Consider the following 25,649-nt stretch of genomic DNA (forward strand, 5'->3'; position numbering starts at 1 on the left):
ACATTGGCTCTCATAGTACCAGAACTAAAAAGGGTGGAGTGGAGAATACCAGCAGAATTCCTTTTTCGTCCCATAGCAAGCCCTGACACTGCTCTTGGGGAAGTACTATCGTTGGATTTGCATGCAATACATGTATCAGCAAACAGAATATGTGTGATTGGTATTGACATGGAAGGGTGTGAGTGGCGGACAGTATTGTGTACAAATGCAAATATCCCGCTAAGAGAGCTCTCGGACGAGGAGCTATTTTCTGACACTGAGGGAGATGGTGAAGTAGTGATGGAACTGGCAATGCCCTGCGACATTGTAGTTACAGCCAGACAAACTAAAGTTGAACTAATGGCGGTAGTAGGAGCACCGCATACATTTCTTGATGAAGACATGAGTTCAGTACCCGCTAACTTATGGACTAATGGCCCCCACGATGTAGGGTTGCTACATGAAGTTCAGCCTGTGGTGATAAAAGTAAAACAAGGAGCAATACTACCCCGGGTGAAACAATATCCACTGTCGCGAGAAGCAGAAGAAGGGATCAGAGAGACAATAGAAGCACTGCTAGCACAGGGTATAATAGTGCCCTCAAACTCCCCATGCAACACATGCATTTACCCAATCAAAAAAGCAAAGGGGGGTTCATGGAGGATGATACAAGATTTACGCCCATTGAACGATGTGGTAATGAAGGAGTTCCCTTTAGTCCCGAACCCGGCGACAATACTGTGCAACATTCCAAAAATAGCATCACACTTCACAGTAATTGACTTAAAAAATGCATTCTTTTCGATTCCCTTGGCAGAAGAGAGCAGGTACTTGACAGCATTTACATTGGGAGGAAGGAGGTTCGAACACTGCAGACTACCACAAGGATATTGCGAGAGCCCAAGCATATTTAACAGGGTACTACACGAAGATCTGGGGAATTTGTCTGTAGAAAGCACAGTGATTCAGTACGTTGATGACTTATTGGTTTGTGCACAGGCTGAGGAAGAATGCAGACAGGACTCGATAACACTCTTGACATTATTGGCAAATAAGGGGTACAAGGTGGACAAGGGGAAGTTACAATACTGTCTGACGGAAGTCCTATACTTGGGTCAGTTGATATCAAAGGATGGCAAGCGAATCATACCAGACAGGGCACAGGCGATTAGAACAATTGGGGAGCCCAAAACAGTAAAAGAGATGCAGAAATTTCTGGGTATGTGTAACTATTGCCGAGCATGGATATTGGACTATGCGGCGTACACAAGGCCCCTGCTACAGGCACTGAAAGAAGCACAACAAGAACACAAACACATAGAATGGACAGAGGTGATGAACACAGCATTTAACTCACTAAAAGAGCTGATATCAAGCGCTCCAGTACTAGCAAACCCAGATTATGGGCGCGAATTCTTCTTATTTTCACACTGCAAAGGAACATTGATGACAGCAGTACTGACACAGAAAACATCCTTAGGGCACAAACCACTAGCTTACTACAGCGGCACCCTAGACGCAGTAATGCAAGGTCATTTCGCCTGCGAGCAATCCCTAGCTGCAGCCGCGTTCGCAATTGAAAAAAGTGCCACGATAGTGATGGGCTGCCCGGTGACACTGTTTGTGGAACACTCACTTTTTGCAATATTAGAGCGAACAAAGAGCACATTGACAACACAACGCGCCACAGCATATGAGATAATACTGTCCAGCGCTAACATCCATATAGTAAGATGTAAAACAGTGAACCCAGCCACATTCATCACAGAGGCATGCACCATAGAGGACATGCAAAACCACAACTGCGCCACGTACACAGGTGACGAAAGTAAGGATCCAGTGATTTTTGAAAATGCCCTGACCGAGGGTGAGGTGTATTTTGTGGACGGGTCAGCATCAATAGACATGGAGACAGGAGAAAAACATGTGGGTATGGCAGTGGTACGATTAGAGGAAGATGAATATGAGATACTAGTACAACACCGCCTCCCATCACACTATTCAGCGCAAGCAGCAGAACTAATAGCGCTAATAGAAGCATTGCATGCCGCCAAGGGGTGCGCAGTGACCATATATACAGACTCAGCATACATGACAACAACAGTTCACGGTGGGTTGGCCCGGTGGGGGCGGAGAGGGTTCCGACGAGCAGACGGAACGCCAGTCCAGCATGCAGAATTATTGAAAGAACTGATTGAGGCCCTGCAAGACCCCACGGCAGTGGCCATTGTAAAATGTCAAGCCCATACCACAAATACAGATTTTGTATCTTTGGGGAACGCGGCAGCAGACGCCGCTGCCAAAGCAGCTTCATATCTACAAAAAAGTGAAATAGGAGAGTACATATTGCACCACACAGCAAGCCAAGAGGTCCCCACAGGATACAACATGATGTCCACACAGGAGATAATAGAGCTGCAAGAGGGAGCTAGTGCAGAGGAAAAATTGCTGTGGACTAAGAGAGGATGCAGCAAATCACCGACTGATTTATTGTGGCGACAAGAGAGTTCAGGAAAAGTGGTAATGCCAATCACGCTGTTAGAAATAGCATTTCAACAACTACACTTTCCTGCACACAACACAAAGAAACACATAATGGCAGAGATACAAGAAGATTGGTTTACACCTTGCCTCCAGGAACACGTCACAAGGTTAGCTCTAGAATGCACGACATGTCAAATTTACAACTCAGGTATGACATTGCGTACACTAAGGGGTACGATACCAAAACCAAGTGGCCCATTCAGAGAGCTCCACATTGATTATGTAGACATGGGAGAAAGGTGTAACGGGGCTCGATACATGATTGTGGTTGTATGTCCATTTTCGAGGTGGGTGGAGGCAGGCCCTTGTGCCCGCCCTGACGCGAAGGGCGCCGCGAAGTTCCTAGTGCGGGAAGTGTTTCCGCGCTGGGGAATTTGCGACGTTATTCGCTCAGATAACGGGACGCATTTTGTTAATGAACTCTTTAAAGAAGTGACCACATTATTGGGAATAAAGCACAAATTATGTTCGATTTATCATCCTCAAAGTAATGGCGTCGTAGAAAAGATAAACGGCCTGTTAAAAAGCAGATTATCAAAACTTTGTTTTTCCCTTAAAAAGACTTGGATGTACTGCCTGCCTTTGGCCTTGTTTGAGCTACGAAACCAGCCAAGTAAGGATCACCATTTGTCCCCGCACGAGATCGTCACGGGAAGAAGAATGCACACAGCGCATTCGCCTCTCCGTGAGCGTTCTGATGCACACAGAAGCGCAGCTATATTGGGGGAGGAGTTCACAGAATACCTGCGAAAATTGACACGGGCAGCGCGCGTAATTTCAAAGCAACTAGCCCCCCCCTCGACAAGAGAGGAGGGGAACGCGACTGAACCAAACGGTTTGCCTGAAAAACCACTACAGCTAATGCCTGGTGACCTTATATATGTTAGAAGTTTTGTGCGGAGGTGGAACACACCACGCTTCCATGGCCCCTATGAGGTAGTGTTTTGCACGCCTACAGCAGTAAAGGTTAAGGGCCTGCGATATTGGGTGCATTTGACAGATGTACGTAAAGCTTACAGCGCTGCGGAGATTGAGGTGCAGGATGAGGCACAGGCAACAGCGGACGATGAGGTTGTGCGGAATGAATGATTGGAATTTTGTGTGCTTCATGAGATGAACAGTGAACACAATTAGCGCGCAACAAATGTCCTGGACTAAAACATGTACACATGTATATGTAAATTTTCTTTTTTTTTTACAATTTTTGAAAGTTTTGCGTGGGGTTCTTTTTTCCCTTCCTGTGCTCTTTAAGATGTTTTTTATTATTGTTGTTTTTAAAATGTCATGTTTTTTATTATTTATATATATATAGTAAGGTACGAATAATATTGACTGAAAGCTACCTTGTCTGTCAACAAACCCCCTTCCTCACCCAACCTTATATGATATCACCGAAACGTTACAATGTGGAAATGATTACATGTTTGTACTTAATGAACTTTTGTGTCTCAAACAGGATTTTATCATGGCATCGAATGGGCAGCCTGCAACTAATAGATATGTTAGATTTAGAGAAATGTTAGTGGCTAGATTAACATATTCATTTGAATGTGGTTTATCAATGTGTGCTATCGTGTTCTTCATCTCAATGTTTTGTCTGGTGTTACACTGGATTATAGCGTTCATCTCTACCGAGATGAACGAGGGGGGAGGGGGGAACAACACCACCCTTGCTCCTGGAACGAAAACAATTCCGACTGTAGGTATCAAAGAAGGTGATTTCTTGATCTGGGATGGATCACACTTTGTGTGGGGATACTATACTACACCACCCAGTGCTGTCCTCTCACAATGGAGAACCAAAAATGTAGATAATGACACAATGTCCCAACCTGGAACATACAACAACCACACGATCCCTCCCGCCCCAGTTTCAAACAACGATCTCTTGTTTATTAAGGAGGATGGAAAAGTGATTATGATGACAGAACACAAGTCCCTATATGAAGAATTAGAAAAGGGGGGTGGGAGGGAGGAAGGGGGGCCTGGTTCTTCACCTCCTATAGCGAGAAGGTACAGAAGAAGGGAGAAAAGTAGGCGGAGAAGAGAGACTGGTGGAAAAGGGTATGATGAGTATTATGGGCTAGGGTTAGACAAAATGGAAGACCCACGACACCCTCACCAAGCAAATAAATGGTATGCAGATATGAGCACAACAGCTAAACAAACAACCAATGAGAGCTGTTATGTCTGCTCACTTATCCCCCATGCATCAGGCACACCTAAAGTATTGTTGCCACGAGAATTGCCCATTGTGGATGCCCAATGTCTCCTTCATCTCACGCTGTGTAGAATAAAGAACACTTTCCAAGCACACGATGTCTCTTTCAGAATGGTGCAGAACAACAAAACGTGCTATTCGCAAGCGTCTGGAGTGATCTGCCTCAAAGAACCTTTCTTTGCAATACAAGGGACACTGTTTTCCGAAAACAAATGGAAAGACGAAGAAGTGCTGTGCAAGGCAGAAGCACTGAAGGGTGTCCAACCGGAAAAGTTGCGGTGGATGGAAAGAACGTGCTTGCCAATATGGAAGGAACACATCCCTAAATTAACATGGGTAACAGCGATGGAAAAACCCTTTAAGCTACAAAGTGAAATACAAAACGAACTATGTTTCAAGGGAGAAGGAAAAATGGCAATAGGAACGAACAAGAACTGTAACAAAACTCTCACCATCCCAGATATGAAAAAAGGAACAGCAGCACTAATGGACACCTACTGGGTATGCGGGAACAAGGCGTACCTGCACCTTCCCCAATCATGGAGTGGTAGCTGCTCAATGGCCACTTTGCATTCAACACTAATGGTGATTCCCGAAAGCCATATTGACAGAAGTAACACGATGAACGGAGGCTTGAACCAGAATGCAGCGTCCCCAACTACACAAGCGCACCTTTATGTCCTGTCCTCCGGAGGGAAAGGAGAGGAGCTCTCAAGGAACAGGCGAGCCTCGAACTACATATCACAAGCATCATCTGATTTATTGGCACAGATCCCAGACAAGTATCGCCTGTTCAGCTCCGTGGAAACATTCTTTGCTTCACTAGTATCAAGTGTCCAAGCAAGAGCAAATGCAAAATGGCTCCAGATCACACGGTGGGAACTGATCCAGTTGGCCAATGACACTGAAGAAGGGTTTAACATAATAAAGGTGGAACTACGAGCTCTGCGATTAATGACCATGCAAAACAGGTATGTTCTAGACCTGTTAACAGCAATCGATGGAGGTGTTTGCCGAAAAATAGGAAGTGCATGCTGCACGTTCGTACCTTCCGAAGACGCAGAAAATGGGTCCCTGTCCCACGTTATTGAAGCAGTACATAACCTGGGCGAGAAGATGAAAATGGAAGGTGGAGCTGAGGATAGCTCGTGGTTCGACAATATCTTCTCTTGGGTTCCCTCATGGCTTGGAGTGACAATAAAGTTCCTGATACCAATAGTGGTGATCATCCTTGTGATGTTCTGCCTGTGCCAGGTGGGCCTCCGATGTTGTGCTAATGCAGTCCCAAACGGTGCAATGATGATGGTGACAATGGGCAACTCCGGTGGTACAATTAAAGCAACACAAGAAGTACATGTGCAGACAGGAACAGACAACACCCCCAGGTACCAGTTAGTGCCTATGTGCCGTGACAAGTACATAGTAGATAAGCTATGGCACACCACGATTAAAGAACCACGAGACGTAGAACTGGAATGGTATGAGGAGGTTTGGGTAGATCTGGAAGAGACCGGCGACTGTATATATTTGACATGTACACCAGACGAGTATGCTAGGAGAGGTGAGAGCTTAAGGGGGGTGTGCAGAGCATGGATGCCTATAAAAGGAACCCCTGCATGGGATGGTGCAGTGTTAGAGGAACAAGAATGTAGAAGATTAGAAGAGCTAAAGAAATTCGTTACTTTAAGTAACGAAAGGGGGGAAATGTAGGGGAGGAATGGCCACGAGGCCCTCCTCACCTACAGCTCCCTCCCCAGGTGAGGACCATGGCTCGGTGGGAGCACCCTCATGCCACCCGGGCCCAGGTGGAGGGGGGTTCACCCGCCGACGACATTGCCCACACGCACCCTGTCTTTGCATTTACCGAAACTTAAGTTAGGCCTAGACGCCATCTTGCACAGCAAACATGGTGTGAGTTCAGCACACTGTAACGAGGCCCCCACCTTTGGAGGGCCTCTCATGCATCTCTGCCGCCTCAGCAGCCCTGGCAGATCCGCTGCGAGCGCGTTCCCATGAGAAAGTCGGAGATGAGCTAAACCCGAGATGCCAACACGGCAACATTATATTAGTAACAATGTGATATTGCACCCCGTATGACCCGGACCGCAAGGCCGGGGCAACGGGGAAAAAAGCTGAAGCATCACTATCTGAAGAAGGTAGAAAATAGTTCAAGTATTGGTATTAATGAACTACCTCTGTTTAAAATGTGAACGAACCATAAAAATGTAACGTTATATGATATCCCTCCAGGTCTGGACTAATGCTGCTATAACCACGGAGAAAGATGTTGACCAAACGTGTAACCTCTATTTGTAGAAGTGTTTTTCAATAGTATGTAGAAACTTGAACTCATATATGTTTTGAATCACCCAAAGCGGCGAGCATCAATCTCTGTAGGCCATAACCTAGATATCCCTCGTATAACGTCTAATGTACATACAATACGCACACAATGTAGTGAACATAATGTTAGGTAATGAAAAGGTACTGGAACCGACTGTATTAAAGAAATGTGTAACGAACATGAAAAATATATATATATATGTGTGTCTGAATAACGTTAAAATAAGGCAGAACAGTATAAAACTTCTGCATTCACTGATCAGCAACGCACGAGGAAAATACCTTTGTGAGTATATGCAAGGTCATTCCCTCTCCCACCCCACCAAGCCTGCCAGATAAAAAAGCTAAGACTTGTGCTGCGCTCCCTCACCTCCCCCAACCAAGCTGGCGTTACTTCAGAGAGTTAGAGGCCCCGGCGCCGCAACCAAGGCCACAGCCCGCCACCTATGTTATTTACAGCACGCTAATAAACCCACGGATGAACCCACTGATCTACCAGCACCTTCTCATAAATCCCCACGAACCCCCCCCCCCCAAGAATCCTGACCCCGTGTAAGGACGACCCCCATCAGTGGGACAAGACACAAAGACCCATCTATATAATAACCTCTAACGCAGCAGACAGACATGTATCACTCGGCCCAGGTTCCAGAGCCCCGTCCCGTGACCTAAAATACCGGTCAATAAGACACAGGTAAATCTCACCCCAACCGACAACCACCAGACCTCTCACGAGGTGCATTCCTCATGTGTTGTGTTTATTTTATAAGATAAGCCGGTGAAGCGATTTATTAATGAACGTAAATGTCATCTTTTGAATAACTGTAGTGTGCATGGCCTAGGGCAAATGAGACAGGAAAGGTATTCGTCATTGTCACAGGCTGCCCCAGCACATCAACACCGCACGGATGACCTCAAGCCGGCCTGCCAGGCCCAACCCAACCCACGAGGCTGACCAGTGACGTCGTCCCGCCAAGACCAACCCCGCGGCAGCAACACCTATAGTTAGTCGACACCACCCAATCCCAATTGACTTGTGCCCCCTATAGTGTTTAGGTGTTGATGACGTTTTTTGTATTAGAAATACGCCTGTCTTTGCTATTGTCAGGCAGAGCGCTCTCGTAGGTTGCAGAGTTCTTTGCATGCCTTATCCTTGGATAAAATCCCACTTACGCTCACCCGCACTCTGTCTTGGTCTTATTCCCACTACGGGAGAGTCCCTTATTGTCTCTCATTACGGGGAGGATCGTGCTGAATTGGGGGCGCTTCCTTTCACATCCGCTGGTTTTCTCGCGCACGGACTTCCATGAATCGACGTGCGCTGCTTTTCGTGCGATTTTCGCACTTGCACTGCGATTTTCGCTATTCCACTGCGATTCGCACGTTTTTGCCCACTTGCGCCGCGCTAATTATTCCATGAATCAGCCTGTTAATCTTTTCCAAAGGGAGAGGAGACAAACAATGCAGATGATATTTGAGTTTTAACCAGGGGCGTTGCTAGGGGGGGCTAAGGGGGCTATGGCCCCTGATCTTTTGGTTGTAGCCCCGGATAGAATCTCAGGAGCTACAGCCAAAAGACTAGCTAGCCCCCAGTCCCAACCGTTCCGACATCAGCTTAGCCCCGGGTCTTTTCCAGACCTAGCAACTCCCCTGGTTTTAACCAATGCACTCTACGGAAGACGGCGAACTGTGGAAATACATTCCAAAGGAACTCTGGGACTGAGAATAAGTCACCAATGAGCTGCGGCAGGCAGAAGTCCATTCGGAGGCTATGGCGCACGCCTCACTTTTGTTCCTTTAGTTAGGTTTTCTAAAGTGGTAGGGCTACTTAGTTACCTAGGATTTGGACTCAGGACTCTTTACCTTTGGACCTCGACAAACACCCGTAATTGTTGTTTTACAAGGCAGGGAACTTCCTTCATAGTGACAGGGCCAGATGGGCATTTTACTTTTAATTTAAATAGCCAGCTGTGAACCATCAACCACTGTGGTCCAATTCCTTCGTCTGGTGCACCACACATGCATGGCAACTGTGTTAAGACCTTGTCCTATAAGCGTACAGAATGGCACAGCACCAGGATTGGTGCTCTAAACTCCAGAAGGAAGGTGAGCTAGGATTGTAATAATGATTGCAGATTCGTCTTTGTTTCAGCTATTTAGCAGGTCTCAGGTTCTGCACCTTGCAATCTTATGTTCAAGGCAGCAGGGATGTTTATAGGATATTTGCATCTTTTTGAGTTCAGAATATTGTAAATGGCACCAAATTCTAATGGGGTGGATGCAGAAAAATAACCCTTATCGATTTTGCTTAAAACATCTGTTAAATGGGAGGATGCCTGTTTATTTCAATATTTTTGCCATGCAGGGCACATTTTGGCCTGTTGCTGTATTGTTTGCCTTGCTTTAATAGCCTATCCTTTTAGGCGATTATACTTTACGCCCAATGGTGCACCTGGATGATATGCCACAGGTGACTGCGTCTTTCTCACACGCTATGGACACAGAATCCAGTGCAGGAGTGGCTCTATCTTTCTACTCTTCTGTCAGAGCTCACTCCACAATCAGTCTAGAGGGGCAGATGGAGTGGCCTCTAGACCTGATCCAGCCCACTGCCCTTATGTTTGATACCCCTGCTGTAATTCATCCTTTATTGTAAGTGAGGTCCTTACTATTCAGGTGGGGAAATGCCCAAAAGTAATAGGTTTCCAATGACCATGAGTCTGCCTCAGATGTGCGTCTTTGCATGCCCTGGGAGGTGGATGCCTCCACAGCTTACTTTACAATTAATCCAGGTTCACTTAAAGCAAAGTCCATTCTAGGCTGGTTCACCATCTAGCTCATTGTGACCAGAACCTGCTCCTGAGACTAGAAAGGGGCAGGTGCCAGGAATATTTTTAAACATGAACCTTTTTAAAATAATAATTGTGCACTCATTTGTTCATCAGGTTTAAATAAACTATACAAGCTAATTTGTAATAATGCAATACAATTCATAGTAAACTATGTAAAACATACAAGGCTAAATGTATTATTTTGTCAAAATCAAAGTATTTGTAAACACAATGCAGAAAATATATAAGAAATATATAAGTCACTATTATATGATCTAAACATTTAAGACATCATTTTTCCATCACCATAATTTCAGAGTCCACTTAAGCATAGGATACTTATTTCTTCTGATGACAACGATGAACAATAAACTTGTAACATCTCCACAATAAATGAAAAATAGACTCGCCCTATTGTTTGCATAACCTGCATAATCTGGCATCTTTCTACAGACCACCCCAGGCTGCCTTAAAACTCCATATATTACCTTAGAAAGAAACGCAAGAAAAAGCATCTAATGCACAATTTAGGGAGGTCGGGAATATAACTCTGTTAGAGGCTGAAGAGTTTACTATTTTATTTGTAGATATTTTTTAACATGCCTCATGTCAATTTTGCACCGCTCACTCTATAAAGTGTGGTTATTAAACTTTTTTTCTTTAAACATCTCTGCTGTATTAATCGAAAGTTGTCAGAGATAAGCCATGTTCACTGTTTGCAGATAACTTTCTTTCCACTTTCTTTTGAGGCTCTCCCTTTGTTTTTGAAAAACCGTTTTGCGACCTGCTTCTATTGTGAAAATGTGAAGGACTTCTTTTTGGCCATAATGTTGAGAGTGTTTGATATTCCAATATGTGGATTGGCTATGTGTTCATCTGGGGTTAACATGCGCTTCCATGGTGCTGGATCGTGATGGTCCCCATCGCAACTGCGTGAGCATAGACCCACACATCATGGTGGCAGCAGCGCCGTTTCCAACATTGCATCCACAAGTCTTTGTGTTTCATTTCTGCTTACGCAAACACTCCAGCTGCATCACCGATATCAGGACAGGAGTCCCAACACCTACCGCGTCGCAACTTCAGGTATTCCTGTCATTGACGCGTCTCTATTTTCCTGTGCCTTCTCTCATTCCTGCTTCCTTGCTTCCCTCTATATGCTTGCGCCCTGTGCTGCGTGTGTCCTCCAGTTGCCACTCTGTTTCCAGACATCCTATGCCTTCTCTAGTTGCTCTTCTGCTTCCCAGCCTATTTCCTCTAGCCTTGTCATTTTCTACTACCGTCCTTGCTCATTGACACTCAAAGCCCCAACATCCGTCTTGTCTTCTATGGGAACCTCACCCTCAGCTGCTCATCCAGATCATCACCACCAGTCCACCATGGAGGAGGGTTTTCTTTCCCAAGAGGGTTTCCCTTCCGGAGGTTTCCCAGAGGGTCTCCCCCTCCCCTCTGCTTCTACTCAGACAGAAGGGGCTGGGGCTCTAAGCAGAGGTCGTCCACATTTCAGCAAGGCAAGAGCAAAGGCAAGACCCAGGTACATCCAATTGCTGACAGTGGTTTGCATCTTGTTTCCAATCATACTTTTTGCTTCGACACCTATATCTCAACACGTTTGTTTGCATTTACTTCTATTGTTAGTTAGCTCAATAGTTGATATGATTCTTTTTCAGGATATTCAATATTTTTATATATATATTTTTTTTTTTATTGTGATCTTTAGTTTATACAAACTTTTATCACAAGGTCTCCATATGATCACATTCATCTGCAATTCACAAGTAATCAAAATCAGGTTAATTGTTAATTGTTTAACTCTTGTGTTCTAGTCCTTCTATGATTCTTTTAAAATTACGTCTAAATAGTCAATGATAGCACAAGTTATTTTCATGTTCTGGCCTGATGTCACACGTGACCAACATTCCTCGCTGTTTCTGTTTAGTGGAAAACAAAATCCCAAATGAAAGTTCCTTTGAGTTGATATTGCATCACAATTTATAATCAGATAATACATCGATTCTGTGTCTTTTTTTACAATATCTGCTTAAATTGTTTTTTATATCAGGGTCTTTTCTTAGCCATCTCATCTCATTTGTTTGTAGCGCAATTAGCCGCTTGGTGATGGCGGGATGGACATTTTAATAGGTATTTCGGTTGTGCATTTAGTCTATTCATTGTCAGTCCGGACGGAACTGCGCTTTTGAAGGGCGCTCTTTTTGCACTATTCAAGATCCCGCCCACCATTGGAGATGTTTTTTAACCAATTGCGGGTGACACTGAAGAGAGTCTTTATCAATGTCTGCTGCCGCCATAATTTGATCTACTTTATGGGTCCACTCTTTTATGATGTTTGAGGATGAATCAGATATTTTTGATTTAAATATTTTATATGCTGGTTCGCCCGGCTCTTCTCTTATTTTGCATAGCAATGCGCATGCTTTCCAGACTGTTGAGTTGTACAAGAAGTTGATCGCCAGTTTGTGGCGCAATGTCGTCATTGAAACATATCGAGGTAATCTTAATACTTTGGCCAAAATAACCCTTCGAGTATGTCCCATACTTTGAAGTCGAGGTTCCATGCACATTCAGCCCCAAATGATATTGCAGGTATTACTTTGTTTAAATAGAATGTTAGTAGTGGTTGAAAGGAAAATGTTCCATATTCATTGTGTAATTTCAACCCTTGTAAAGCGTATGTTATCATTCTATTTCTCTTGTCTTGATACCATGGCCATTCTCGGATTGAGGTGCTATAGATGACTCTGAGGTAATGTATTCACGTCGTTGTTTCAATTTCCTCATTTGCAACATGCCATTTAAAGTTCTTAAATTTCTGCCCTTTCATTGTTGTCATCTTAATTATTTTGGTCTTTACACTGTTGATCTCGAGCATGTTCTTTGTTAGGTATATATAGTTTATTCAACAACCACTGTAGACCTATTGCTGTTTGGTCAGCCAAGACTATGTTGTCTGCATATATAATGCAGTTTATCGCTTGGCCGTTTATTCTCGGCGGAAAGCATCTTACCTCTTTTAAATCAGCAGGTAAGTCGGAGATAAATAGCTTAAATAGCAATGCAGCCAACGGGCATCCTTGTTTGACTCCTTTTGATGTAGGAATTGAGTTTGTCAAATCACCGTTCTGATTGGTTCAAATACGAACCGATGTTTCTTCATGAAGAGCTCTAATCGGATCCAATATGGGCAATGGACATTTCACTTTATTAGTTTTTGCCAGAGGAGATTTCGATTTATTTTGTCGAAGGCTTGCTTCATATCCACAAATGCTAGGAATAGAGTTTTGTGTCCGTTTAGCGAGGCTCATTTTAGAATATTTAAAAGTAATACATTTACTTCAGTGCCTACACCTTTTGTAAAGCCTGTTTGGCGACAATCGCCAATCTCGACGTGTTTACCCCATGCTGCCAATTTTTTGGTAGAAATGAGGCAAATAGTTTACCAATTGTATCCAACAAGGCTATAGGACGGTAGTTTGCTGGGTCCGCCCTCAAACCCTTTTTTGTGAATTGGCACTATCACGGCTGTTCGCTAAAATGAGGGTATTTTTTGTTTGATTGCTATTTTTCCAAAAGGTTTTGCAATAAACTGTGCCCACCCTTCTGCTTCCATTTTGAGCATCACGTTTGAGATGTTATCAGGGCCTGCAGCTCTCGAATTTAATTTTTCAACTGCTTGATTGCGTTCAAGATGTTGGAACTAGATTCTATTACGTTCCATCGTTCAGTTGGTGTCCTTTGGATTGTTTCTTGCTCATTTTCTTCATCGTTGAATAACTTGAAAAAGTAAGCTTCCCATGAAAGGGGAGCTATTTCGTTGATCAATAGTGGGTTACTTTTCGTGTTGCCAGTATTTAAAATAGCCCAAATTTCTCAAGAATTGTGTTTTTGAAATAGATTTAGCATTGTTTCTGCTCATTCTTGATCTCTTTGAGTGGTGAATGCTTTAACCCAATTTCTATAACGTTGTCGGCAATGTCGTAACTGTTCATCTCGCGTGATGTTATTTAATTTCTGAATTTTCCTTAGGTCTCGCAAGCTGACTGCTAAATTTGTGTTGGTGTTGGTGACCAACTATCTCTTTTATGTTCGTCTTTACTAGAAATGTACATAATAATGGCATGTAATTAGCATCTTGTGGCGCTGTGGGTTCTCCGAATGTGTCGGTCAACTGGCAAATCTGTTTCCGATTCATTCGGAGGCGAGTTCAGCTTGCATTTGAGCAGACAGCGTTGGCATATTTTATCAGAGTGCTCTGCTCGGTCTCCTGCCAGGTCAACTTCAGCAGAAAATGATCGCTATTAGCAGCTGGTATCACATTTAGATTTGTGACCTTTTTAGTAAGTTATGTGAGATCCAGATGTAATCTAACGTTTTCTTGGTTTGTTTTTGGTGCCAGGTTATATTTCCTGGAATGTCACCTAGAACCTGTCCGTTCAACATGATGCAATTTCGGTTACTCATTGCTGCGTGCCACATTTTGGCCTCCACTGACAATTTTTCAAACGTGGTAGGCCTTTGTTTGGTCATGATATTATCGATCTCAAACCAAGTGTTGTTTAAATCTCCACATTTCATGATTTGGAGATTTATTCCAATGGTTAGGTAGGTGTCTATCATTGTCGTTATGGATTTAACAAATTTAGCAGGGATGATCATTGCAGAGTTCCAGTAAGTATTTATCAGCAACAACCAAGATTTTTCAGAGTTTGAAACACTTTGTTGTTCAATTAGCGCTCCTTGAACAAATAGGTTTGGGTTAAGTACTTCTTTCACCTGCCAGTGTATTGAATCTTTTATCATCATCAATAAGCCTGTGAAGGGTCTTCCATTTCGATTTTTCCCAGCTGGATTTAGTAAGATTGTGTAACCATCTCTTGAGGGAGGTTCTCGCAGCCATGTTTCTTGTAAACATAAGGCGAAATTTTCATCTAAGTTTACCGGAAAGTTATTTAGCAGGTGTACGAATCCTCTTGTGTTCCAAGAAATTAGGTTCTGAGCCTGGCCTTGGCATTCGATCCGTAGCTAGTTCCGGGTGATGGTGTGCTGTCTTCGTCGTGTTTCTTGTTGCTGTGATGCCGTATTCGATTTATCTTGCCTTGTCCTAGAAAAATGGTGCCTCAATTGTTCTCTTCTTTGTTGCATTCGTATCACTAGAGCAAACTTTTCTTTAGAGATGTAATCGACATTAGTTGTGTCCTGTGGTTCAAGGGAGAGATCAAATCCATATAATAGGAGGTCATCTTTTGCATCAATGAGCGTTCTCCTTACGGCCTGTGAATTGATATGTAGCAGCACTTGGTTGGAGGTTCTTTCAGTTGCATATTCTACAATCAGTATGTCCTCAGAGGTTACTGTACGCAGCGCTGGTATACATTTGAATAATTTCATGATGTTACTGCGGTTTAAATTTACATCGACATCGTCTGAATTAATGTTTTGTAATCTTGGTTTTATTTGTGCACAGTTTTTGGTAAGCTCTCACCTCTGTGGCTGATTTGAGCTTTGGGTAAATTCTTTCTGTTGCTGTAATAGTGTAAATTTGGGATTTAACTTACAGCATGTCTTAAAGTTGCCTTTATTCTGTTGTAAAATTTGCCTGGATCTTTTAACGTCTGACGAAGGGGTCAATTTTAAAGACTTGTGTTTTGTTTGAAGTTTTTCTTCTATGACCATCCTTTTTCTTGTTTCTTTTTGTGTCGAAAAGATTTTTATCTCAGGCAGGCTTATTGCTTCGGTAATCTTCTCATCTGAATATGTTGATAAATCACATAAGTCGATTGACGAGGCAGAAGACGAGCTTACTTGGTCTTCAGACTCTATTCTCCGGCGTTTATTTGGATTTGTGTTTTTTGTTAACGATAAGCCACCAAGAGTCTTTGCTGTTACTGGAAAAACTTCTTGAGGATCAGTTACTTTTTCTTGGGGCTTTGCGCGGTTAAACAGCGCTGGCTTGCTCGGAGTGGTGAGATTGCGAATAAAGGTTTTTGCTGCCTGCCGTGGTGGTTTCTTTGAGTTCGTTTTGTGCTGCAGCGGCAATGGCTTCTTTTTTGAATTTGAAGTCATATTTGTTTTACCTTTCACGTTACAGGTTCCCACTTTAGCCGACCCTGAAAAAATTCTGAAAGAGGAAAAAGGGTTTGTTTTGTCGTTGTCCGTTGAGACAACAGTGTCGTAGTTTTTGTCTTTCGCCAGAGTCGATAGGCCTTCATTAGTGCCACTTACGTTTTCTTCTGTTAGCCTTTTTGAAGATCTTTCTTGTGGAAGATCACTTGGTAATTTTGGAGGATTTTGGTTGTCAACTGAATCCGTTGTGCCAGGATTGTGGGTAGGTTCAATTTGTAGGCCACCATTGATCGCGCACTGTGCGATGTCATTAGTAGTTTTCATTGCAATGGTGACAGTAGGATATAGACCTGCCAGAGGTCTATGTACTGCTTCGAAGTTTGTGTCTGAGTCTCCATGTCCTTTTGCCAGAGAAGATGGTTCTCTGCTGACTCGGCTCGAGCTTGGGCAAGAAGCATGGGAGTCCTTTCTAATTTCATTTTGATGCATCCATTTCATGGGTTCAAGTAACGCTGCCATTAGATCATTTTTAGAGGATTGATCTTTTGTCATATGCTCTTTTTGTATTGACTGCCATTGCATTGATTGTTCTGCTTCGTGGGCAATCTTAGACTGAAGAAACTTTGTGAACTCCTCAATTGCTATAATTTTTTAAAGTAAATTTGTCATCATTAACGTTTGATTATTTATGGTCTCTTGTAGAGACTGGTAAAGGTTGATAAACGGGCATAGCACTGTAGCTGTCGCCGCCAAAACGTTATTGTGAATTTGAATTGCCGCTGCCGTTGACAGATTAGGTTTGATTCCTGACTCACGATTGATGCTGCTTTCATTTTCTTGTGTTTCACATCTGTTTTGGGTGTTTTTTACTTCGTCCTCATTTTTTTCGTGCTGCGCTTTAATAGCCGCTGTAGATAAATTTAGCGTAGAATCCCATTGGTTAGTTCACATTAGTTCGAAGGTTTTTTTGTCAGGTAGTTTTGTTATTGGGGTGCTGGTACTGGCTTGACGCCTGGCCTCCGAGCTATAGGACTGTTTTGCCATGTCGTGCGTCCTTTTTTCTTCATTCTTTTTGTATAACTCAGTTTGAAAACTTGCTGTTGGTTTAGCTTCGACGGCAAGATAGTCAGCCTTTAATTTTTCAGTCAGGCGGCTATCTCGGGCTTCTTGAGCTGTCTGACTCTGGGGTTTGATTTTGCTTGTAATTTCACGCTTATTAGCTAATCCAGAGGGAGAGATGAATGTTGTAGGAACATTTCTCGTTGGAGCTCTGATCTGATTTAACTGACCACCGACGCTCTTTGTGTCACTTATGTTGTTGATGCCAGACTTTGCTTTATTTTTCATCAGGGTCTCCACTTGGGGGATTGTAGGCATTATGCTCGTTTTACTGCTATTGACTTTGATGCACGGAAAGTTAATCTCAGATGGCGTATTGTCAATGGTGAGATTGTTTTCAGACAATTTGCTAGTTTGGCTTGTTGCGTTCAAAAGTTCAAGATCGGTTACTTCGAATGGAGATTGAAACAGATCCGAGTTTATTTCTACTGAGTCGACATTGAGAGGAGAATGTGTTAATTGACAACAGTCAGTCATTGATTTTCCAATCTGCGTGGGTAATGTAAGTAGTTTAAATACTTGTTTCGAGTCAACTCTACCTGGACGTTTCACCATTTCTTCGCATAACCCAGATGCTTTAACCGCTAAAGTATAAAGAGAGGTTATCTGAATGTTCCGTTTTGTAGTCGGGCAGTTAACAGTGGTGTCTCCTGTTAGATGCGATGTATTGGGTGTGTCATTAATTTCATGACTGACATTTCCCCCCTCAATTAGCTGGCTTACCTTTACTTTACGTCCAGAAGGTTTTGCCATCGTCCAAGGATTCAAGAGGCGATGTTGTTGTAGGGTCTTTCCCCTTGTTTGTGGGCCGGCATCCAACATTTCCAGCGCATGTAGATAGGCAGGCGTTTGTGTCTTCATTGTAGATGTGGAGTTCACCGGCTTACAGCCAACAGCCAACAGTCGTAAACTTGCGCCCTTTACTGACGCGGGCTTCACGCCACAAGGGCGTTGGGGAGCGAGTTTTGTTGTGTGCCCTGCAAGGGGGCGTGTCCACCTTCAGCGCCGGCTTCCAGAAGGCGAGGCGAGTGTTCAGCTGTGTTCAGCTGTGATCAGCCGTAGCAACGCCGGCGTGTGATTTCTTCAGAACATGCCGGGGTGTCACAGCGCTCGCTTTCACAAAATAAGGTGATTAATTTAACGCTAAAATCGATGGCACCATCTCTTCTGCTTAGCAGTGTTTGGTTGCAGAACGGCAAGTTTAAACCAAGATGCGCCCTGGACTCAGTGTGCGTGGACTGGATCTGATTCTTTTTCAGGATATTCAATATTTTTATATTTGTTAATTTGTTTAAATTTCCATTTGTTTAGCATCTTTATATTTTTTCTGTAATTCTTCCTTTTTGGGATATTGATGTTGAATGTAAAAAAAAAAATATTTTAGTTTTCATGTTATTTATATATATTATTGGCTCCTCCAGCTATATACCTCTAAGGAATGTTCAACATTTATTTAGAAAGGAACAGAATCTTGACATGTTGGGTTCAGGAAACAAGTACTGATAAACCTGGCTTAAATCAAATGTACAGATTCTACGCTTTAATTTCTGAATTGTAACAATTAAAATCATTTGAAGTCAAACTAATCAGAACCATAAAGAATGTTTACTAGTAGAAATAGGCCTCTACGATCCTGAGAGTCTCCCTAGAGCTTCCATCATTTCATAGTTATTTCATCAAATATGGTGTTAAGCAGTGAAAGTATTAAGTTCAAGGCAGTGAAGGTGTTCATGGGTACAATGAAAATAAATGTTGTGGTCACATATGCATTCTATAAAAGGATTGATTTGTATGTCCTTTTGATTCTCCTATATTCGGAGACACCATTTATTTAATCCTATTTTAATGTGAACATTGAATGAAATTAACAAATACATTTTTGTAGGTCAAAGCGTAGTACTCTCTTGCTGCAACAAGGTACAGAATGCACAGACCCCTTATGTGTTTGACAGAGAACTGGTGCCTAGGCAATTAGTAGGTAATTAATCACGAAACTTCAGACAACGTTTCCTAATAGACTGAATAGGGCCTTCATTAATTTCTGATACGAATAACATGTTAGCAAAAGCAATGCCAGTGAGACACAGAAGATAACGTTGCTTGGTCTGTACTTCTTAAGAGCTTTATTGGTGGGCTTTAACACTTTTAAGTCCTGTCAGTTTATGGTAGATATTACATTTGCATAGCCATAAAATGGAAGGGCATTGTACTATGCACTATATGTTTGTTTGGATATCAAATGATTTATTGTTAACTTGTGACTATGGTACAGAGAGATAGCTATGCCCTATGTTTAAACATGCAAACCTCCACAAAAAGTAAGTGAAGATGAAATGGGAAAGTTCTTAGGTTTGTTGATTTAAACTACGGTCCCATGTTATTTAATCATGGGATATGCAGTTTGAGTAAAGATGTTGGCAGAGAGGAAGTGACGATAACAGGCTGTAGTTATTAGAGTTAATTATTATGATTAAGCCGTTGTGTGGCAGCAAAACATCGATGTGGAGCACACTGTGGTGTGCATGAGTGCCTTTCAAGCATGTTGTAACAATACACCTTAATAGATTATTTGGAGCCTTTTCTTCTTGCCAGTGGTATGTTTACCTCTACACGTTTTGTAAGCTGAGCTCCTTTTGGTGAGTAAGCCGCTCCAAAGTGGGGACCTTTCTTGGGGTTTCCATAGTACTTTCCAAGTATTGGTCTTGCTGGTGGTCGTGCATGCTGTGGTGGGAGGTGTTTGGCTTCATAGGTTGGTATGTGAAGCTATCTTAGGTTGAGTTTCAGATGCTCTTACAATACCTTGACGTGGTGTCTTCTAGTTGTTTAGTTTTCTGATTGTTGTGCATTTATTTTAGGTGGGTTGGTCAGAGCGTGTATGGCATTCCCTTAGGATGGGTTTGCACGTGGAAGTTGAAGTATTGAGAAGTGCTTTGCTTGATGGGTGCAGTTAAAAATTGTTTGTTAGGCATGAAGAGCCAGGTTTGCAACTTTTGCTGAATTTTAGGCGGAGTGATGGGGTGTGAAATTCCATTGGTAATGTGTTAGTGTTTGGCCAGCATTAGATGGAGCCTCCATGACTTTCTCTACACAATCTTATGGTTTCTAGTAATCTGTCATTTCTTGATCTTGGGTCTTGCTTAGTTGGCAGAGTGAGATTTTGTTTTGGAGGAATTCTGCTCCTTGACCTTCAAGTGCTCTGAGTGCAATGCAGAGTGCATAGAAGTGGAATTTGTTTTGATTGTAGCGAGTGCAGTGCTCCAATAGGTAGTGCTATGTGTTCCCTTCTAATGCATCTGACTAGTAGTTTTGCGGCTGTGTTTTGAATCAGTTTTTGTGAGGTAGTCCCGCATACCTAGTTATATGCTGATTGCATAGTCGATTGTTGAAAGAAATCAGGGAGATGATGGCCGGTGCTCTGTGCGCAAAGGAGAGGTAAGGAGTAATCTTCCATACAGAGCACTGATGGTAGGAGCATTTTTTGACTATGGGGGTCATTCCGAGTTGGGTGGTAAGGGAAAAACAATGCCGGTAAAGGACTACCAGCATCGTTTCCCGTTATGGGCCATTATGACCCACCAGACCGTTATTTACGGCGCCGTAAAGTACGAGGCCGTAAATAGTGGTTTTGTGGCACGCGCCCGACATTCCATGCCGGAATTAGCGGCATGGCGTAAACCGGATCTGATCCAAAGTAAAGCGGACATGGAAAAAACGGCCTCCACAAGACCGCAAAGTACCTTACCGCCATGGAGTAAATACTGGCATCGCCGAGAAGGTGTAAAGAACCCTGAGCAGTGTTTCCAAGAGGAACAGGTGCACTCAATCAGCACAGGTGGAGGCAATGGAGTCTGGCACAACACAAAAGGAGCACACCCACACAGCACACCCCCTCTCACACCAAGATGATACCAATTGTAGCAGCATTCCTGGAGCTGAAGGCCCTGCTTGCAAGGCAGCAACTACAACAACAGCAACAACAACAACCACAGCCCCACCACAGAGGATACACAGGAGGAGAAGGAGGGTGAGACAGGCCCAGCATGCCCTACCTGTGCAGCCACCATTACCACGCCGGCAGCCCCCAATCCCCCGCATCAGAGCCACCCCCTTCAACCTCACACCAGAGCAGATCCACACCCTGTACAGGCTTGACCGGGACACCATTACCACCATAGTGGACCTGATACATGACATATAGTGAGCCGCATAGAAATCAGCACTGCCATCCCCCTTCTATTGAAGGTAGTGTCTGTGCTCCACTTCCTTGCCACAGGCACCTACCAGCATACAGTGGGGCACATGCATGGCATTTCACAGCCCATATTTTCCCGGATACTCAACCAAGTGCTGGATGCCCTCCTCAACCACACAAGGGACTACATATCCCTACCCCAGACTCCCCAGGAGATATATGACACCAAAGTTGCCTTCCATGCACTGGCAGGCATGCCAAATTGCATAGGTGTCCTGGACTACACCCACATTGAATTGGTGGTCCCGCATGCCATGGAGGTGCCGTATCGCAACCGCAAGCAATACCACTCCATCAACGTCCAGATGGTGTGTAATGCCAGTAAAGCCATCACACATTGCAATGCCCGATACCCCGGATCAACTCATGACTCCTTGGTCCTGCAGAACTCAACACTACCACGCTACATGGAGCGACATTCTGGACAACGTGCCTGGCTGCTTGGTGAGTAACCTGAATGGGCCATGGCAGTGCATTGGGGCTGTGAGTAGGTTGTCTGCATACTCAACCTGGGTGGGAAAGGGGGGGAGAGCATACTCCACCTGGGTGGGAAAGGGGGGGGATGCATACTCCACCTGGGTGGGAAAGGGGGGGCGTGCATACTCCACCTGGATGGGAATGTCCACGCCAGTGCACGATGTTGACCTCACAGCACACTGTGCCCCAAGGCAAGTGACATGGCACATGACCACATACCACACAGTGATGAATTTGAGCCGACACCTAACACTACATGACTAACAGGAAACCTGGCCAGATACCACAACACTTGCACCATTCATCAGCGGACCTTACACACCGTAGCGGCATCCTGCACCATGCAGTTCAATAGCACCATGTCGCTGACTCCTGCATCTCAACACACAGGACAGTCATCCCTGGGACTGCATAGAAGTGAGTCTAACAGGGATCCTACAGCGTGTCACTGGTCCTGCAACCCCATAGGATTGCTGCAAGTCACCATGGTAGGGATCCGTGCAGAATGACGAGTATGCTACCAACTACAGCCAACACCCCCTTTCACCAAGTCTCGCGCAAGACATCAATGAATGCAGTCCAACACTGCTGCATGCATGTACGATGCACATGCAACAAGACGTGAGTGCACACCATGACCCATCAGGGAGAAGCTACCCCCTCCATCATTCCATTGCACATGACACATAGCCGATCCAGTGATGGGGTGAAAGTATCCTGGGACATGTGTGTATGGCCAGTAATCACCTGCGGCCATGTAAGACTAGTACAATTCTCCACCATGAATGCACAAACGCTTACCTTCATTCCACTCTCATGCAGGTGATGCTGGCTACCCTTTGAAGCCGTGGCTCATGACCCCGGTCCACAACCCACAGAACAGGCACGAGGAGGACTACAATAGAGCCCATACCCGTACACGGGTGGTGATAGAGCAGACCTTCGGCCTGTTGAAGGCACAATTTTGTTGCCTCAGCCGGGCAGGTGGGGCACCCGTCTACAGCCACGAGAAGGTGTCCAAGATCACCATGGCATGTGTAATGCTGCACAACATGTGCATCCGTCAGAATGTGCCACTGCCCCCTGACGTGGAACTGCTACCACCAGATGATGATGAGGGGGAGGAGGAAGGAATGGCAGGACAGCATCACGGTGCCGATGCACAGGAGGGACGTTCCGTGCGGCAATCATTGATCGGACAATATTTCTGACTCGCAAGTCAGCTGAGGGTGTGAGGATGACAGGACATTGGGCACTGGGTGTGGGGATACATGTATACCATGCACTGTGCGACATTAAAAGACACATGCACAATGATCAATGTCCACTCTGTTTTTTAGGGATGATCAACCAGTGTATTGAATAATAATGTAGAAACGTGTACAACAAAACCTCCACCCTCATCCTCCTCCCCCTCCACCTCAACTCCCACACACACCCTCCTCCCCCTCCCCCCCAACTCCCGCACACACCCTCACCCCCCTCCCCCTCCCCCAACTCCCACACACACCCTCACCCTCCTTCACCTCCCCCCACAACAATCCCACAATAGTCCCATCAGTGCAACATAGGCCACATGTGTGTGGCAGTATGGTCAATGTGCACTTCCAGAGCCACGGGGATCCATGTTGTGGCGGCGCAATGGACGCAGTGACCGACGGACAGGGCTGGTCTGCATGGAGGAGCTTTGGGAGGGTGGGTACTCCCACTGGGGCTGTGGTCTGGGGGGTGCTGCCTCCAGGGCATCTGCGATCCGGCCCAGCACCTCACAGAGCCGGTTTGTGCTCGCAGTGATCACCTCGCCCAGAGCCTGAAGGTCATTGTGCCACTCCGACCTAGATTCACGGTTGTCCCGGATAAAGTCCTCAATCAGGCCCGTGAGGTGCTGGGAGCGCACTGCATCCATGGCCGGTGTGGCCGATGTGCTTGGCAGGCTTAGTATAGAGCCTGCAGCCCTTTTGGGACTTTCTGCAGGGGAGGTGGATCCAGGACAGGCAGGTGGTACTCCTTGGCCTGTGAGCCCTGGGGTGTCACTCTCCCCCGAGTCGCTGTGTGCCACCTGGCTGTATGATGGAGTGTCTGGGCTATGTCCAATGTCATTGGGGTCCTCCACGTTGGACACGGAAATTAATGTTGGGCTATCTGGCACATCGAGGAGGCACATGGCAGCATTCTCCCCTGCCACACTGGACTCCTCAGAGTGCACCATGGGGCATGTCTCCGGTGGCACTGCAGGCATGGGTAGGGGTGCAGGTGGGGGTTGTGCACCCTCCATGGGGGTTTCTGGAGCAGGTGGTGTTGCCTGTGTTTTCTTCCTGCTTGCAGGTATACGGTGTCCCCTGGCTCTGCCCCTGGAGGTACTGGGCTGGATGGCTTCCTGGTCCTCACTTTCATGCCCGCTGCCTGTGGGGGGGGAGAGAGAGACGGCATGAGCAATGATTTGGGGGTCAGCATTTTTTCAAGCCTATGGTATAACAATGGGATTGCAGCGTTTTGTTGAGATTTGGGTGGTGAGTGGGACAGTGATCTGAGCTTGGATGGAAAATGCATGCAGATGTCTGGGTCACTCATGTTGGCGGAGTACTGTGGTGACTCACATTGACAGCCTCTTTGTTTGGTATGGCCAATATGGGTTGCAGCCTTGCACCTGACATCAGCCTGGGTCCCACTTGTTACGGCATGATTTCATTGGAGGGGGGGGGTTCCCATACATGATGTGACAGCTTGCCCAGCCCTTGGCGGTGCCTTACATTAGGAATGCATTTACTGTCTTGACTCATGACACTCACCTCCATCAGCGGATGACGGAGCACCGCACTCCATTTCGCCAACCCCTTCTATGGCTTCTGTGCCCATCATGTCCGCACACATTTGCTCCCAGGGCATCATCTTGATGGGAGAAGCTGGGCCTCCTCCTGTCTCCAGGGCCTGACTTCGGTTGGCCGATAGGATGGCCCGCACCCTGATACGGAGGTCATCCCACCTTTTCCTGCAGTCCTTCGTGGTGCGGGGGTGTTTCCTACGGCGCTCACCCTCTGTGCAGCCAAGTCCCAGATCTCCTTCTTCTGACGACGGTGGGCCTATGCATCTCACTGCTGAATACTATCTCAGCATGTTCGTGCAGAGTGTCCACCAGGACCTGGAGCTCGTCCTGTGTAAAGCGCCCCTTCCTTATGCGGGCGGCACCCTTTTTCAGTGCTTTCGGCATGATGCTGGTCTCTTATGGCTATTTTCCCGATCCAAATATGCCTCCGGGTCCTGTATGAAGAGGATGGCAATGGATTGTGTTTTTAAAGATGGCTGCCACGCTCCTTCCCGTTCCTGTGCGATGACGTAATTTCCGTATCCGTTAATTAGCGGTGACCGTAATTTACGGTATCCGTAAATTACGGTCACCGCTAATTACGGACGGCGAAGCTTCGATGGCGGTGTTGTAAAGAACGTCTCGCTTCATGCCGCTAAGGGGTTTAACGGGCCCTTTAGCGGTATGCTGCTAGGGGATTTACCGGCATGGCGGAAAGCTCGTGCCCGCGAGGTCGGAATAGCCTGTAAATAGCGGCGTGGTACCAGATCGGACTCGCTCTTTCCGCCATGCCGATAAAAACCAATACTTACCGCCAACCTCGGAATGAGGCCATATGTGTTTTACTTGGGGTTCCAGTGTAAGTTTGTTGTCCACTAACATACCTAGGTTCTTGATCACTTTAGTTAGTTCAGAGCAGTTACCCATTTACAAAGCCTGTGTTGGAGATGTTTCAAGTGCAGCGTGTGGTGATACTTGTTTGGACTGGGTTGAGATTTA

Source organism: Ambystoma mexicanum, chromosome 11, assembly GCF_040938575.1.
Source record: "Ambystoma mexicanum isolate Mex_15411 chromosome 11, UKY_AmexF1_1, whole genome shotgun sequence".
Lineage (NCBI taxonomy): Eukaryota > Metazoa > Chordata > Amphibia > Caudata > Ambystomatidae > Ambystoma > Ambystoma mexicanum.